General features: G+C 39.9%; 1 protein-coding gene across 11 annotated transcripts in view; it reads right to left on the reverse strand.

The window, feature by feature from the left end:
* adgrb1a (adhesion G protein-coupled receptor B1a) overlaps nt 1-13,757 on the reverse strand; it is a 123,867-nt gene extending 110,110 nt beyond the window's left edge. For 7 of the 11 annotated variants that reach the window (XM_044033799.1, XM_044033801.1, XM_044033794.1 and 4 more), the window contains exon 1: nt 13,139-13,756. The gene's annotated coding sequence lies outside the window, so the exon portion shown is untranslated. Of the gene's footprint in view, nt 1-13,138 lie in introns of all 11 variants that reach the window. The other 4 variants (XM_044033797.1, XM_044033798.1, XM_044033800.1 and 1 more) reach the window with 1 other exon arrangement.
* Nucleotides 13,758-15,328: the final 1,571 nt, after the last annotated feature.

Consider the following 15,328-nt stretch of genomic DNA (forward strand, 5'->3'; position numbering starts at 1 on the left):
TTTCCCATTGTAACAATCCACAGACGAAGACGGATACACTCCCCCCTTTGATGATTTTTACATAAAAACACACATTTCTTCTACTTTTAATGTTTGTTTGTACTCAAATTAATGTGCAAATCGTTGTCAAGAGCTGTTGCTTTGAGAAAGAATCCTGCCTCACAATTCTTAAAATCCCCCTCTGTCAGTGACACGGTGCATGGATCAAGTAGCAAAAAAGAATTTCAGGTACCACAAGGGACTTCAGTGAAAGATAGTGACATTCCCACAATCCACACGATGTTTCTTGTTATATGGTTGTGTTTCACGCTTCGGATGTATCGTTTTCTGAATTGTTGAATTTACGGTATGTTTGTGAACATCATTCAAAAAAGGACAAGACTGAAACTCATCTACTGTGCTGTGAAAATGAAAAACAGAATCAAAATATACCCACAAACTTTGCTATGAGAGAAGTTTCAGTGATCTTGGCAACAAGATTAGCAGTTTCACCAGATGTGCTCATGTAAATTAGACAACTGCAATGTCACAGGTCATCACTACTGTATATTTATATAATCATCTTTAGCACTGTTTCTTCCCCTTGTTAGCTCACAACTTCAGCATTCAGTCTTGCTTTCAACAGCAGCATCAGTTTGCTCTTTCCAGACAATAATATGCAGCACATTTGTCCTATTTTTCTAAAATGTTTCAGCATCACCTCACATACCCCGCTGACTGCAAACATCTGGCCTCGCCCCAGCCAGAGGCAAGATGCTGAAGCAGTGAGTCAGTGCGACCTTTCCGCCCCATTACTGACAGTACTTTGAAATGACTCACAAAGTGTAGTTTATACCGACGCGAGGATAAAAATACAACACGGTGACATTGTTGTTACTATTTCATTGACGATGTTAAGACAGTAGCACTGGGTCATTAAACACAGCATCCTTTTTTTTTGTCAAACTGAGTTTATGTTTGGGCTGTCATTGCTGTCCCAATGAATACATTAGGGTTGAGCGATTATGTGACTGGCTGAGTCCGTTTCAGTTGTTCTTAAGCGCGACTCTTGAGAACTGAGCGAACGGTAGCCTATTTCTGTTGCACTGAAGACATGTCTGCATTGCCCACAGACTAAGTGTTATTTGAATTTATATCCATTTCAAAAGTTTGATTTATTTGACTTTGAATTCTCACTAAACGTATATTACCACCTCTAGATACTATTGGATTTGTGGTTTGAAAAGAGAGTCATGTCGGAAAACTGTTATGAAAAAGTGTTACAAGAAGCATTTAACAGAGTCCAACTCAATCTCAGGCTGCACCATTCGTCATTATTAAACCCCCTGTTGCTTCAGGAAGGGAGTAAGCCAGTGACCAAAGAAAAAAAGACTTAAGTCAATGACCTGAGAAGACTGCCGATAAAATTGGGTTGGTGGGAAGAGATAACACTAACTGCCGTGGACTGAGAGCAGTGACCAGGGGCTATCACTGTCAGAGGCTGCACACTGATCCAACACCATCCATCACGGATAGAGGATAGAAGATGGGAGCAGAGGAGAGCTAGAAGATGATGATGAAAGGATAGAAGAGTCAAGTTTAAACACTGCAGCTTAGATGGGATGAAAAAAAAAGAGGACAGAATACGATGGAATTCAAGGAGAGACTGAGGGCAGGGAATCTGAGAAGCAAACAGAAAGATGGGGAAAGAAAAAGACAATGGTGGATGTGAGACAAAGGACAAGAGAGATTTAAGAGAGACAAAAGAGGAAGGAAATGAGATACTCAGGAAAAAGGACTAAGTGTACGCTTCCTATTTAGCATACAAAACAAATGCATATTGGATGTTGGAAATAAAATTGAAGAAATATGAAGCCAGTAAAAAAGAAAAATGAGACACCCTCATCGGGCTGTTAAGTTATTGCAATGCTGCGTTATATCATCATGTCACACCCACCGCAGAATCTAAATTCTGCGATGCAATGCAAAAAAAACCCAACACTTTTACTTAAAAAGAACAAAATGTCCAAAGGGCTGAAAACTGTTCGAGAAAAACATGTTTTTTTTGAGAGGCCACAGTGACTTTTAGCCATCCAAATGTAAACACACTCAAAACAATTATCTCGCAGAATTCTTAAAAAAACATGTTTACAAGGCCAAAAGAAAAGAAAAAAGTTTATGAGGTCACAGTGACTTTGACCACCAAAACAGTACAATTTCACTCTTAAAACTATGCAGGATGTTTACCTTAATGTAACAGCTTTGGAGTAATTGTGATGGTTAAATGGCTTGTTGCAAGGAGATTGGGGGCTGTCTCCACTTTTATCATCATTTTACCGTCGTCAAGGCAGTGATAGCGTTATTTTAGACGTCATCATCAGAGCAGAGAAGTTCAGCAGAGAAGTTCAGCGGAGCTGGCGAAAAAGAGGCAGAGAAAACCGTTGTCAGAGGATGCGAGGAAGAGCAAACGACTCCTGTGCCAGGCGAAGGGAAGAGTTTTTACGACAGTAAGGATAAAGTGGTAGACACAAGGGGGAGCTCCGTAGAGAATAAGGTAAAAAAAACAACCAGGCTTGCAAAGTCCAAGTGAATGTTTGTGCCAAATTTAATTTGGATTCCCTCAAAATATAGGCGATGGACAGCCTGCCAATTATTATCATCATTATATTAAGCTGTTGCTGAGGTTCCTAGAATGGCATTATGTTGATATCATCTGAGGCTTTGCATGCCTTCTGCCTGAGACTCCTCTACATGCAATATCAAAAAGCCTTAAAACAATCTGAATTCAGTTTTGAAGGAAGCACATGGATGTCTTTATTAGAGAGGAGGGAAATCTATTCGCAGTTGCTTGGTTTTCTCATTCTTTTCCTTTTCTCCACCATTAGCACCACATGAAAGACCACAACAGCAAATTAGCAAGTGCTTAAGTAGACGAAATATGCTGAGCATGGCATCCAGCTGCAATGTGGTCTAAGTGGTGAAAAGAACACTGTAGATGTAATGGGGTGGAACATGGAAGGGTCACAAATAAATGCTTCACTTCAGCAGAGCTGTTGTATTACACAGCTGACAATGGCACACTGGAAAGTCAGCGCTTTAAGGCCACATGGTTTCTTTTTGGGGCGACAATGTTTTTTCTCCAAGACATTTTATATAAAATGGAAGAAAAACACTACCAGCAGATGGTAACGTGAGTATACGGCCTCAAGCAAGGAAGATAATCTGAACCTTCTCACACAGTGACAGCCATGCCCTGATCAACACTTCTCATCAGACCCTTGTTCATTTGTTTACTAAAACTCTGGAGCTGTGAACAATATTGTTCAACACATGATGCACTCAGATTGGAGATTAACCTTATTGTGAAGGGTACTTGGGGGTGGGGTGGGGGGGGATTATGCCCTGGAAGAGCTGGATGGAGAGGAGGGAAGTCTGGGCTTCTCTCCTCAATCTGCGTCCCCCACGACCCGACTTCGGATAAAGCGGTAGAAGATGGATGTATGGATGAAGTGAGACATGTGAGATAAACTGATGGACTTAAGAAAAATGACACCCAAAGAGGGATGTTATCAATATTTGGTTTAAAGATATAGCAGTAGATGCCAGCAAGGACACAGGTACTATTTCTTCAGAGCTACGGTTGTGCCAGAATGAGTACTCCTACAAAAGGAACCCCGTTGTGCACGCAATATAAATGCACATTTGTACAATGTTTTTCATGCAGAGCTGCTTATTATGGCACAGCATCAGCTCCTTGGGAAGTTATCAACACAACTTTGGAAATATCAAAAGGGGAAGCGTAAGATCCATAGCAACATATAAAAAAACAAAACTATAGAAAGACGGAAATGGTTTCAAAACAATGAATATGTAATGCATTAACAATGCAATGAATATCATTCAGAAAAGTAAAGCACCATTAGTTGAGGCTGATGCTGAGTTCAAGCAAATAACCTGCATGTAATTTATTATTATGGAATAGCAGGTCTGCACAGCAACATGTGCAAATATTTGACTGGCAGTACACCATCTGGGCAATTTAAGAAGCAGTCTCATGGCATATTATTGTACCGGTGGTGCGTTCCATTGAAATGCCACAGTTTGGTAAATGTCATTGCTTTGTACAAGTGAGCAAAACTAGTGGGGGGGTTGGCTTTGGGGATAGGTTTAGAATAATGCAGCAGGAGAATAAGCAAACAGCCCGTAAATCCAGTCAATATTGTCGACAAGAAGTGTCTCAGTAGACAAGAGAATAAGTGAAAGCAAGACATAGTGGGATATTTACATGGATGGTATTGTTTTTCTATCACAGTTACAAGCAGTTAGCTTTAAGTTTAAGCCACTTGACAATTAATCTTGCTTTGACCTGTTCAGACAGACTTAAAACGTGACTTTAGCCATCCTCTAGCAAATTCCTCACAGACTTGAGAACTGAAATGTCTTAATGACCTACACTTTGACAGACTACACTCCCAGACCTCCTAGTATAAAGAACATTAAGACTTATGGCCTTTTTCACCTGTCTGCTTTAGATGCCATTACCGTGTGAGCAACTCCTGAAAATGGGGTGAAGCAGGGTTTATTAGAAGTAAAATGATCAGCCACACACACATCAGCAGACAGACTGATCATGACATCATCATGGACAAAAGCAGCAGTGAAGCCAGGTCTGCCGCATCTGGAGAAGTATGCCGTTTAGTGGGGAGAGTGGTAACAACCCTGATTAGTTCCAGTGTTGTCGTCTGCATATGGAGCTTCCAGGGGAGAGCTGAATAGAGATGGAAATCAGGCCTCAGCTACGGATGATTATCTAGCCACTCCAGATCAAAGATTTCTCTTGGTCTCATCACAAAGGATAAAGAAAAGACCATTTCATCCTGCACTCAGAAGCTACCAGTGCCTATTGTATTCAAGTATTGTGAAAACAGCAGCAGCAGGGATATTGGCATTTCAACAAATGAGCCTCAAACATGGGGCAGCCTGCAGCTACATATGTACATAAATGAGCACATATGCTCATTTTATATGTGGCTACACAAACGTGACCGCAGACTTGATTTATAAAGCAGAGTTCTCCCCGTCAGACAACGTATGGAGCTATTATTACTTCATGAAATAATTCATGGTGTGTCAGGAGTTTAGAAAAAAAGAAAAGAAAAAGAAAAAAGTTGCAAAATCACACAGCATAATGTGTTAATAAGAACCCACTTTCACCCAAAAGGAGGGTCACGACACCACAGAGAAAGCTGCGGAGGAAGCCAAGGGAACCATCTGTGATTTTCTCAAGCAAGTTGTCTACGTACAGTATGTGCGTGGGGAGAAATGCCATGAACAAGCCTACGTGCATGTGACTAATTCCTGTGGCATTTCTTCAACTCGCAGTATGTCGGTGTGAACGAGATGGAGAGGTTGCGAAGAGGATATTTTGGTCTTCGCCTTTGAAGACAGCATCACTCTCTTATGAGGAGAGGAATACCTTGCCTTGCCAGCAGAAGATGCTCAGAATTTATCTTTTTATTACCACTTGATCAAACCAGACTTTGTTTTGGATCTGAAGAGGAGTTGGGACAGCGAGACATTTTAAAGAGTCAGATAAAGAACAGAGAGTATGGCATTTAAATCAAGGGCCAGAAATTTACATTGTTATAGGGCAGTGCGCACACACTAAACTTAGCACAGTGGCAGTTCTCAATGTGGACATTACTTGGTCTGCAATAATGTGGCTTGCAGCTATTTTAGGAAATGCATGTGCAGATGTATGGAGCCACCCTGGAGTACGCAGAGTGACAGGAGGATCTATATCTAAATGTGTAGAGTTTAGATTTAGAAATCTGTGCACAATCCATGAGCCACACTCTTGGATATATGATTTATGTCAGATTTCAATGGCTTATGCACTTAAACAAGAAGAAAAAAAGTTGATTGTGGTTGATTTTCCATTACTGGGATGAATATGATTGGGAATATAATATTTCATGTAAGCAACTTGAACATGTTGTCTAGCCGAGATGGAGACAGATAATCTGCCGTGACAACCCCTAAGGAGAGAAGCCGGACAAAGGAGAAGGTTCCATAAAAAGCCCATGCTAACTTGATATGTCACAAAAGCAATGTTCAGTTGACACTACACTCAGCAGCTTCAAAGTCAATTGGATGAGAGCAGTTGTCACAGAATTCAAAATGGAAACCTACAGCCACAGAGATGTCTCTATTTATGTTTAAATGTGGACAATTTTCACAGACACAGCTTTGTCATTGTTGAAGATGGAGCAGACATGTTTGTATCTAAACACACTTTCACAATTTCTCAGTACAAAGCACTTATTTCTGGACATTGTTCCTTCATACACACCTAAACTGTGACAGAACCTATGGAACCATATTTTCTGTCTTTTCTATTTTTGGCACGTCGCAGGTATGTAGACGTTAAATGCATCAGTAAAGCTACAGAGTACAGACAGATAAATGGAATACAATAGAATATCTATTGTTGTTGCACAAGATTGTCGCTTCCGTACAGAATAATACATGTTGAATGTAACCAATATAAATATAGAATCTAAATTCACACCATGGGTGACAAAAGTAGCAATGGAATGATACAACTTTTTTTGTGTCCAGTACCAACACCAATATCACAAACTCGAGTATCTACAAATACAGACATTTTAGACCATTTATTTAACTATGAAGCTGTTAACACCACATTTGTGCCAAGTCATTTCAAAGACATAATTCTCCAACTGTATAACAAATATTGTTCTCCCAAACAGAAGAAATAAACAGCCCAAACATGACAAAATATATAGGATTCTTGGATTGTATCAGATTTTACATTTTTTTTCTGTCCGATATACAATCCAGTGATTTTGACCAGTATCAGAACGATGCCGATAGTGGCTGATACCAATTCCCATCTCAAGTAAAAGCTTGACGGAAATGGACACCAAATTTCTACTTGACAACTTCAGCCATTAACATAAATTCAGTCAGGAAACTCCTGTGTTTGAACATTTGGTTGGATTGGAATGACTAATTAAACCCATCTATCATTCCTCTCACACACCCAGTTTATAGCCGTCATTCTGAGGCCATCAATAATCCAGTTAGAACACTGGACTATTCAGAGTCAGGCGTTATTGTTAGTATTATTACATTTTTAAAAAAGAGTTCTCTGGTGAACAATCATCCGTCATGTGCATTGAGTTCAGCAAACAAACCCGTCACTGGGGTAAATAAATATAATTTGATCTTTGATCTTTGAGCTTTATACCAGACGCATGAAGGCATAAACAGACACCATTCACGCCGTGTAATTTGTTGGCTTTCTGGCTCTTTTGTGATTAGAGGCTTCCACAGAAACAGGGTGTGAAGGTGCTTCATCTGTTTCTCTCACACACTTGCTAACATGAAGATAAAAATAGCAGTCAGACGAGAGAATCCTGCTAATTGAAGACCCTGATTCATGGCAACGCAGCTCAGACTCTGTCATGTAAAAATAACTGCTACTATTCAAGGTTTCCTCCCTCTTTTGTCACAGAATATAGGAAATGAAAATGTATTTATTATGAATTAAATGAAAATGAAACCATTTTAAATATCAAATGACACTCATTTGATGAACTATATGACTATATTTAATTAAATTAATCACTGATTTTATGTCTGTCAGTTTTAATTCGACAACTAAAACGTTTCTAAACTACTTGATCTGAACAAGTGTACATTAATTCTAGATCACCACCCCCAATCAAAGTATTGAACCAATGGAAGTCAAATGAAGGCTCCACCTTTGCCAAGTAATTCAATTAAATTAAAAAATATTCAGTTCTAAAACAGATTCCACTCAAATTCCAAATAGAGTTAAGACCTGAATACATAAAACATACTTCCTGACGAGTCTTTTTTGTTTTGTTTTTTCCTTAAACCACCATGTCTACTTGCATTTAAATCAATGCTATAGTTTAATATTAAGCTTTAATGGATATTTGTGTGCTGTCAAATAATTTTTTTCCCCTTTATTTTGAAAACCACAGTGATGTCCAGACAGCTAGCCATAAAGACTCATAAGTAAGACCGAGGTAACCTTTAGTCAGCCTTAAAAATAAATGCCAGCCACTGAACTGAACTTTTAACTTCGCATGTTAAAAGATTGTTTATCTGACAGCATACAAGTCCAAGGCACAGTCAGATCTCAGGCCAACAATCCAAAAAGTAATAAAATAAATAAATCATGCTGAAGTGGAGAATTTACCTTGAAATGTTACAATCAGCCTGTTCTGCGTGTTGCTCTCTGCTGCGAGCAACTCTGACTGAGCCCTGAATGAACTCTTTCAAATTCCAAGAGTAACGGCCTCTAACATCCTCCTGCAATTATCTCTTTCACGATCAGTTCTATTAACATCCAAAATAAATAAAGGACCAAGTGCGGATCCCTGCGGTGCACCTTCACATCACATCGATAATGGAAAACATCACAAATGTATGTCTAATACTAACCTTCAGCAACTATACGTATGATAGATGTGATGTGTGTGGTTTTTTTTCCAGCAAACAGGTGAAGAGAAATAATTCACAAAAAAACCTCCGCAATAAATGTTCAACTTGTGCATAACGGTAGCATGACCTTAAGCAAACATTCTTGGAAAAAAAAAACAACTAATAAAATCAAATTATGTTCTTGACCTTGCCTCAACCTTAGAACATGCAAAGATTTGGCCACAGGTAATTTTCTGTTTCCCCCTTGCACCATTCATGTTCCAATCTCAATGCCAATTCGCCATCAGAATTAGCATCAGACAGAAAAAAATAAAAGTATGGAAACAAGTCCAATTAATACAATAATTATTTTAATGACACTGGAAGACATTGATAAACTGTCCATATCTGCTGATTGTAGCCATGCTTACGCAGTGTGGGAATCAAAATATACAATAAAATAGTCTTTCCAGAAAAACACCTGGAGACAGAGGGCAACCCATTCAATGAAGGTCTCAAATAGACAGATCATCTGAACAGCTCAAAAATGACATAAACCATTTTTCAAGTGTTGCTGTTGCAGTTTTAAATTTTGTTTTGTAATGCCACGGGTGTCACCAGTGACTGGCATACAATGTGATTGGACAGTTTGTTGCCAGGGTAAAAGCTGCCACTTGCTCAGAAGATAGGGCGAGGGGGGGGGACGACGAAACTAAACTGTTAAACTTATTCATTTTACCTCTATTTATTTCTCTGCTCAGTCAAGAATGAAATGACAACATTTTTTTTGTGAGAGCCGCCATTGAGGAAGACACCGTGTGATCACTTAATCATTCCTGTTGCTAAGCTATAAACGCAGGGTGAGGTACTATACGCGGTGCCTTTTGTCTGGAGATAACAGTCGAGACTGCAGCCAAGCATAAAGGAGCTCAACACTGGCTGGTTGACAAACCTATTTATAACCATTAAAATACTAAACCTGTGTAAATCAAATGCTTTGGATCAGATTCTATAAAATGCATCCATACCACCGTCGCTGTATCACTTTTCTTTCATCCCATATCACTGATGAGCAGGTGTTTGGATGTTAAAAGGTCTACGAGGCAGTAAATCCACCAATAAAAAAAAAAACCCAAACATGCAAGAATTGAGCCACCGTCAAAACAATTTATGATGCATTAGTAAATCCTTGTGCTGGCCAAACTGCGAAGTCCCAATGAGGGAGCTGAGCATGCCAAGAAAACAGCTTAGCACAATTACCACAGATTTCAACTTGGTATGTGGTAAAGGAACCATGTTGTGCAAGCACTGATTATTGATTTATCTAATGATATAGCTGATCGTTCCATACTCACAATTAGATATGTTCCCCAAATTCCCCCGGCCATAAAGTAGAGTAAAAATAATCTTGGATGACTTTCCTGGCAATTTAATTTCCCCATGCATACTCCAAGCACCTTCATCTGCATAATATTGCCATGTAAATAATCCATTCTACACAATGACAACATAACACTGCAAATCATAGCCAAGGTGTGACTATAGCCATTGTGGTTTAGCTTTGTAGCTGTTACATGGTTGTCAGCCTAAGTTCTTGTCTAACTGGACAAGCCTCATTAAGCATCTTTCCCAAGCTCCTCGTTTAGACTCTAATTAGGGGAGCCAATGGTTCTGCAGAATCTGGTCAACCTCCAACTTCCTTCCAGCAAAGATACCCCCCACACACAGTGTTGCCGAGATGCCATTAGGGAACTCTCAGAACACAGGATACTGGCATGTTCACCTTTAAAGTGCCCAGGTTTCACAGGTGTGTGTGTGTGCTGCCTGTGCTGACTGCTGTGTATATTTTTTTTCCAAAGCATAGTGAGTGTCGCACACAAAGCTTTCTGTGCATTTTTAGAAGCAGCTAAAAAGCACTGTCTGTCTTTGTCACACAGCCTTGTGTCTACAGTCACTCTCCATCTCATCTTTAATCCATCTTCTATCATACCACTGACTGTCTCCTCATCACCCATCTATTCATCTCCCCTCTTTCAATGACTGCCTCTGTCCCCACCCTCCCTCACTGTCTGCTCTTCTTCCCTCTGATGTCACAAACTCAGATATAAGGTTCTATGATTGCACACAGCCTTCGACACTACACTGCCTTGTTTGGGGGGCTGGACTGATCAGAGGATGAGAAGTTGGAAGAACATCGAGTCAATGGCATGGGGCATTTTCCCAAGCAGCGGGAGGATGTAAGATGCAGAAACAAAGGAGGACATCTAGGTTAAAAAAGCAACATGCATGAATGCCTCTGAAAAGGCCTGTCTTGTGTTGCTGGCTTGCCTCATCCATATGGCTATGAGCCAGTCGTGCCAGTCAGTGCACTACAGTTGAGTCTATTTCTGTTATCTGCTCTCTTTCTAGAGGATAAAACTGCTGACTCCTAATATCCACATACCTGAGGGTAAATGGGGCTTCTCAGACCATAACCTGACAGTGAAGCCAACAAGCTATACATATTTGACTTCCATTAGGTAGGCCTTCCATCAGTTTTAGTGCCAGTTAACCAGCATTTGTGCCACAACACTCTTTATTTTATGGTTCTATGAATTTGGTTTAATCCACAGGATCTTCATGTGGGTCTAATCATCTATAGAGTCTGGATGTGAAGAGGTCAGGAATGATTTCAAACAACTGGGTTAGAACTTCAAATCTATTGGGATTGTTTTTCTTTTCTTTTCTTTCTTGTTTTTTTTTTAAATACAGCCGACACAAGCAGCAATGACATGGATGAAAGGTTATCCAATGAGATTTTGCTGTGATGATGGCTGTGCCATGTGGTGCTACAGCATATCAAATTACTGTGACAGGGGTCATTTGAATATATTTTGATCTTTAAATGCCTAATGTCCACTAACCTATGAATAAATATGAGACACTTAAGTGCTTCAAAGAGCTGTAAATCAAGTAGACTGCATATGCATATTGCTTCCATTAGAGCGTGTTCTCTTGTAAATAAAATATTTTAAAGACATTTTAATGACATTATATCACTGCTGTGACTCTAAGATATCAGGTTTGACTGAAGGCAGTAGAAATATTTGTAAAGTTTACATCACCTTTCACTGGTGGTGAACAAGTCGGTGAATCTTTCAACATTAGAACAAGAAATACGTAGTAATATAAAAACAAATACTGGTCAGTTTAGCGCAGAGGATAATGCACATTACTGTGTTTTATCCAAAGGTGGGGTTATGTGTTTTTATACTGCCCCCACTAGTTCGATCAGGGAATTTGAAAATACAGTGGTTGGAATAATTTTAGTAGAAAAACAGACCACGGAAAAACAAAAACTTTGACTTCAACCTTTTTTTTTAAAAAAAAAAAGCTGAAAATCTAGTCTAATACGAGTTGTTGTTGCCACCCATGTCCAGCTCATCACTATGTGCACACATGCATATAGTGCCAAACACTGGACATGGCACAGTCTCACTGCAGCACAGAGGGGAGTTGAGGGAGGATCCTTGTGACAGAAAGAAGACAGGGGATGACAGTAACCCGTTTTGTGGTGAACTGGTTGGCTGTGGACGGTTTGTGCTAAGGCTGAGTCAAAGTGTGCAACATACAGCACAAGACTCGGAGCGTTTATCTGCCCATTCCACTGAAAAGAGATGAGCTATACTGTGGAAAAGTCCTGCTTTCTCCCCTCCAGTGTCAGTCACTGGGCATGACTTCATCCTGCTTTATCATCAGGGTTCACCAAGACTGTACTCATGCAATTATACAGATATGAAAAAAGATGCTTAAGCTTCCTAAATATAGTGCGTCAAACTGGAAACAAAGGAATATTTAATTTTTAACATAATTTTCTGTCATTCTTCTCACTCACTCACTTAAACCAAAAATGCCAACAATATCAAGATTTAACTGTAGTCTATTAAAAATTCACCACTAAAACAGCCGATATTACACGACTAAAACACCTAACTCCACTAAAAAACAAACACACGCTGCTTTGAAAAAGGCGACTCAGTGACTTGCGCATTATCTAAAACCGCATCACCACACGAGGACTGGACAGCGACAATATTGAGACTGAAACGACCGCTGCAACAATGGATCAGCTGCTTTACAAAAGGTAAATATAAAAGCTTTATGAAGTGGAACAAAAAATTCTGCAACATACGCCGATTGAAAGAACTGCCCTCGCTCGTTCCCAAAAGCGAATTCAATTGATGTTCCACTTAATATTAAACCTTCAGCGAATGAGCAGAGTGTTCAATTTTAAGATTATCAAATGGAGTGTGGCGGCACTGTATCCCCCAGAGTCCTCCACTTATCGTCGGTTGACTCAGTGCTCCAGACGGTCACTGTCCACCACCGGTGCGTCTCCCCGAGCACTGAGCGGCTGCGTGCGTGCGAGAGAGATGCGCCCACAGCCCGACTGTAAGAGCAGAGCACTTTATCACGAAGAAGACGAAAGCCAGAATAATAAATAATAAAATTAAATTTAAATGAAGTGATCTGAGTTCACACTTGATTTTTTGGATAACCGAGCTATAAAATCAGCCAACACTTGACAAAATCCACAACACCTGGCACCAGAACCACATACAACACGAGCAATGATGATATGTGTGAACTTGAAGGGGAGAGAAGTGGAGCCGGGAAAAAAAACACGATTAAAAAATATTACCTTGAGTTTATTACCAGTCCCTTTGATGCATACTGTGGCGAAAACTCGGTGCGTCCACGAGGCATTCACCAATTCCAAAAAGCCAAGAGGATCAGGCCTTCATGGTTAAGTCCACAAAACGCATTCTTGTAAAATAGAAACTTGGACTTTGACAGAGGAAAAGAAAAATGTATGTGTCCAAGAAGAAGCGCAAACTCTGAGAGGAGTTAAGAATGCTGTCCACTAGTTCCGACAGAGGTTCCGGTGTGTGGAACAGGTTCAGAAAATCCCCGAATGTATTCACAGTGTCTTGCTTTCTTTGGCTACATTGTTTCAAAGATAAACACTTTGGACTCCTCCTTTAATATTTGAGTGGGAAATCCTTTCTTTTTTTATAAATAGTTGCCTTGTGTGTTTAATTCCAGTGTCGTAGTGGTACGTCTCAAAAAGTTATTCTCCGAATGTGGAATCCTCTCAGTCTCCAGGTTCCACAGTCCTGCAGGTGAATGTGGAGGTTTCACGGAGCGACAAATCAAAGAGGGCTCGCGCTGCTCCGTGGTAGAAGAAGAGACGTCTTCGGCTCGCGGCTCAAGAGCGTCCTTGTCTGTGTGTGAGAGTGTGTGTGTGTTTGTGTGTGGCTGTGTGTGTCCGCGTGCAGCAACAGCCAGATTCCTTATTTGGAAGCCGGGGGCTCGTGCTGCCATCAAGTGGGTCAAATTGTAACAAAATGACTTCCAGCTACAGCTTTCAAAATAAAAAAAACATAACTGGATAAAGCCTTGTGTTGAGGATCGTTATATTTTATTTTATCTATTCTTAGTCTTGTTTTCTGTATTATTATTCACCCCAGCAGCACTCAATGAAAACAACATTCTGCTTAAGACAATAAATACTAAAATATGTGTTTGCTAATATTTACTAGACAATTTTCTATTATACCTATATTACAAAGTTAGTTTCTAACTCACACATGTCTTCATGGAGGAGTGCTGTCATGTGATGCAGGACAGAACATAACAATATTAAATACAAAAGTAGGAGGAATTCCCCCATGGGAATGCTTTTATTTTGAAAGCAAAATTGTCTTATTTCCTTTTCAGATTCTGCCTTTGTGTTCCAAGCTGAGGGGGGTTTCCTCTCTACAGAAAACCCACCCATCAGCCCCCTCTTCTGGTGTTAAACCCTAGTCAAACAGTGTCAGCTGGATGCTGTGGTAAATAATTTAGTAATATTAATTTAAGCAACCCATTTCACTAAATATCTACAACATGCAACATGGGGGGGTTTAAAGAGGAATTCCAAGAAATGCATTTCTCTTATTTGTTTAAGAGAGAAGAGCAGGCAGATTCTCCAACATCAACACGGCCAAAAATTGCCACAGACACCTCTGTCATGTCGTCAGTAATTGCGATTGCTTTTATCAACCTGTTGATGCCTGTGACGTCACACTTTCACTTACACTCCTGCTGTGGACAGAGAAGAGGCTCAGTAACTATCAACACTGGGAATCACAGATTCAGCACCACAGATTCAGCACCACAGACAGCTCCACGGTGTGCACCGCTTAACATGAGCTTGGGTAATTCATCACATTAAGTCACTAACTGTTGCACAGAATCATAATAGAGCCATTACTGGATTGTTAAAGTTGATCTCCGATGCAGAACAATAATAAATAAGCAAAACTATTAAGTTAAATTACAGAAATGTATTGTGCATTATCAGACAAATATAAAGAGTCTATTTCTTGAAAGTTGTGTTGTTTAAAATCAACCTCTTTAGCTCTGATTTATCACTTGAATAATACTCCAAAAGGAAAATTATACATGATTAGAAGTCCAGTTAATTTGTGGCATTGTATTTGTTTTGTTTTCCATTTCAGTCCCAATTGATTTGTCCACTTGCACATTCCAAGGTTAAATTAAACATTTCACAATGAGTGCGTTCAAGCCGCTCTCACTTGTCCTGCCGTCACGCCTCACTGACTTCCACACCCATCTGCACATCTGTGCCCCATTAGATTTTGGTAGGCAAGGGATGTTCAGACTTATGCTGCTACTGTGGCCAAGAAGAGATCTGCATTTTGTCCCTGTGCTGTTCAACACAAACCATACTTAAACAATGTCATTCTCTATGGCTCCTTTCATACCCTCCTCCTAATGGCCACTATCCAAATCAAACACTCGAGATAAAGAAATTACTTCACTCACC

The sequence above is a fragment of the Solea senegalensis genome, linkage group LG9, assembly GCF_019176455.1.
Source record: "Solea senegalensis isolate Sse05_10M linkage group LG9, IFAPA_SoseM_1, whole genome shotgun sequence".
NCBI lineage: Eukaryota > Metazoa > Chordata > Actinopteri > Pleuronectiformes > Soleidae > Solea > Solea senegalensis.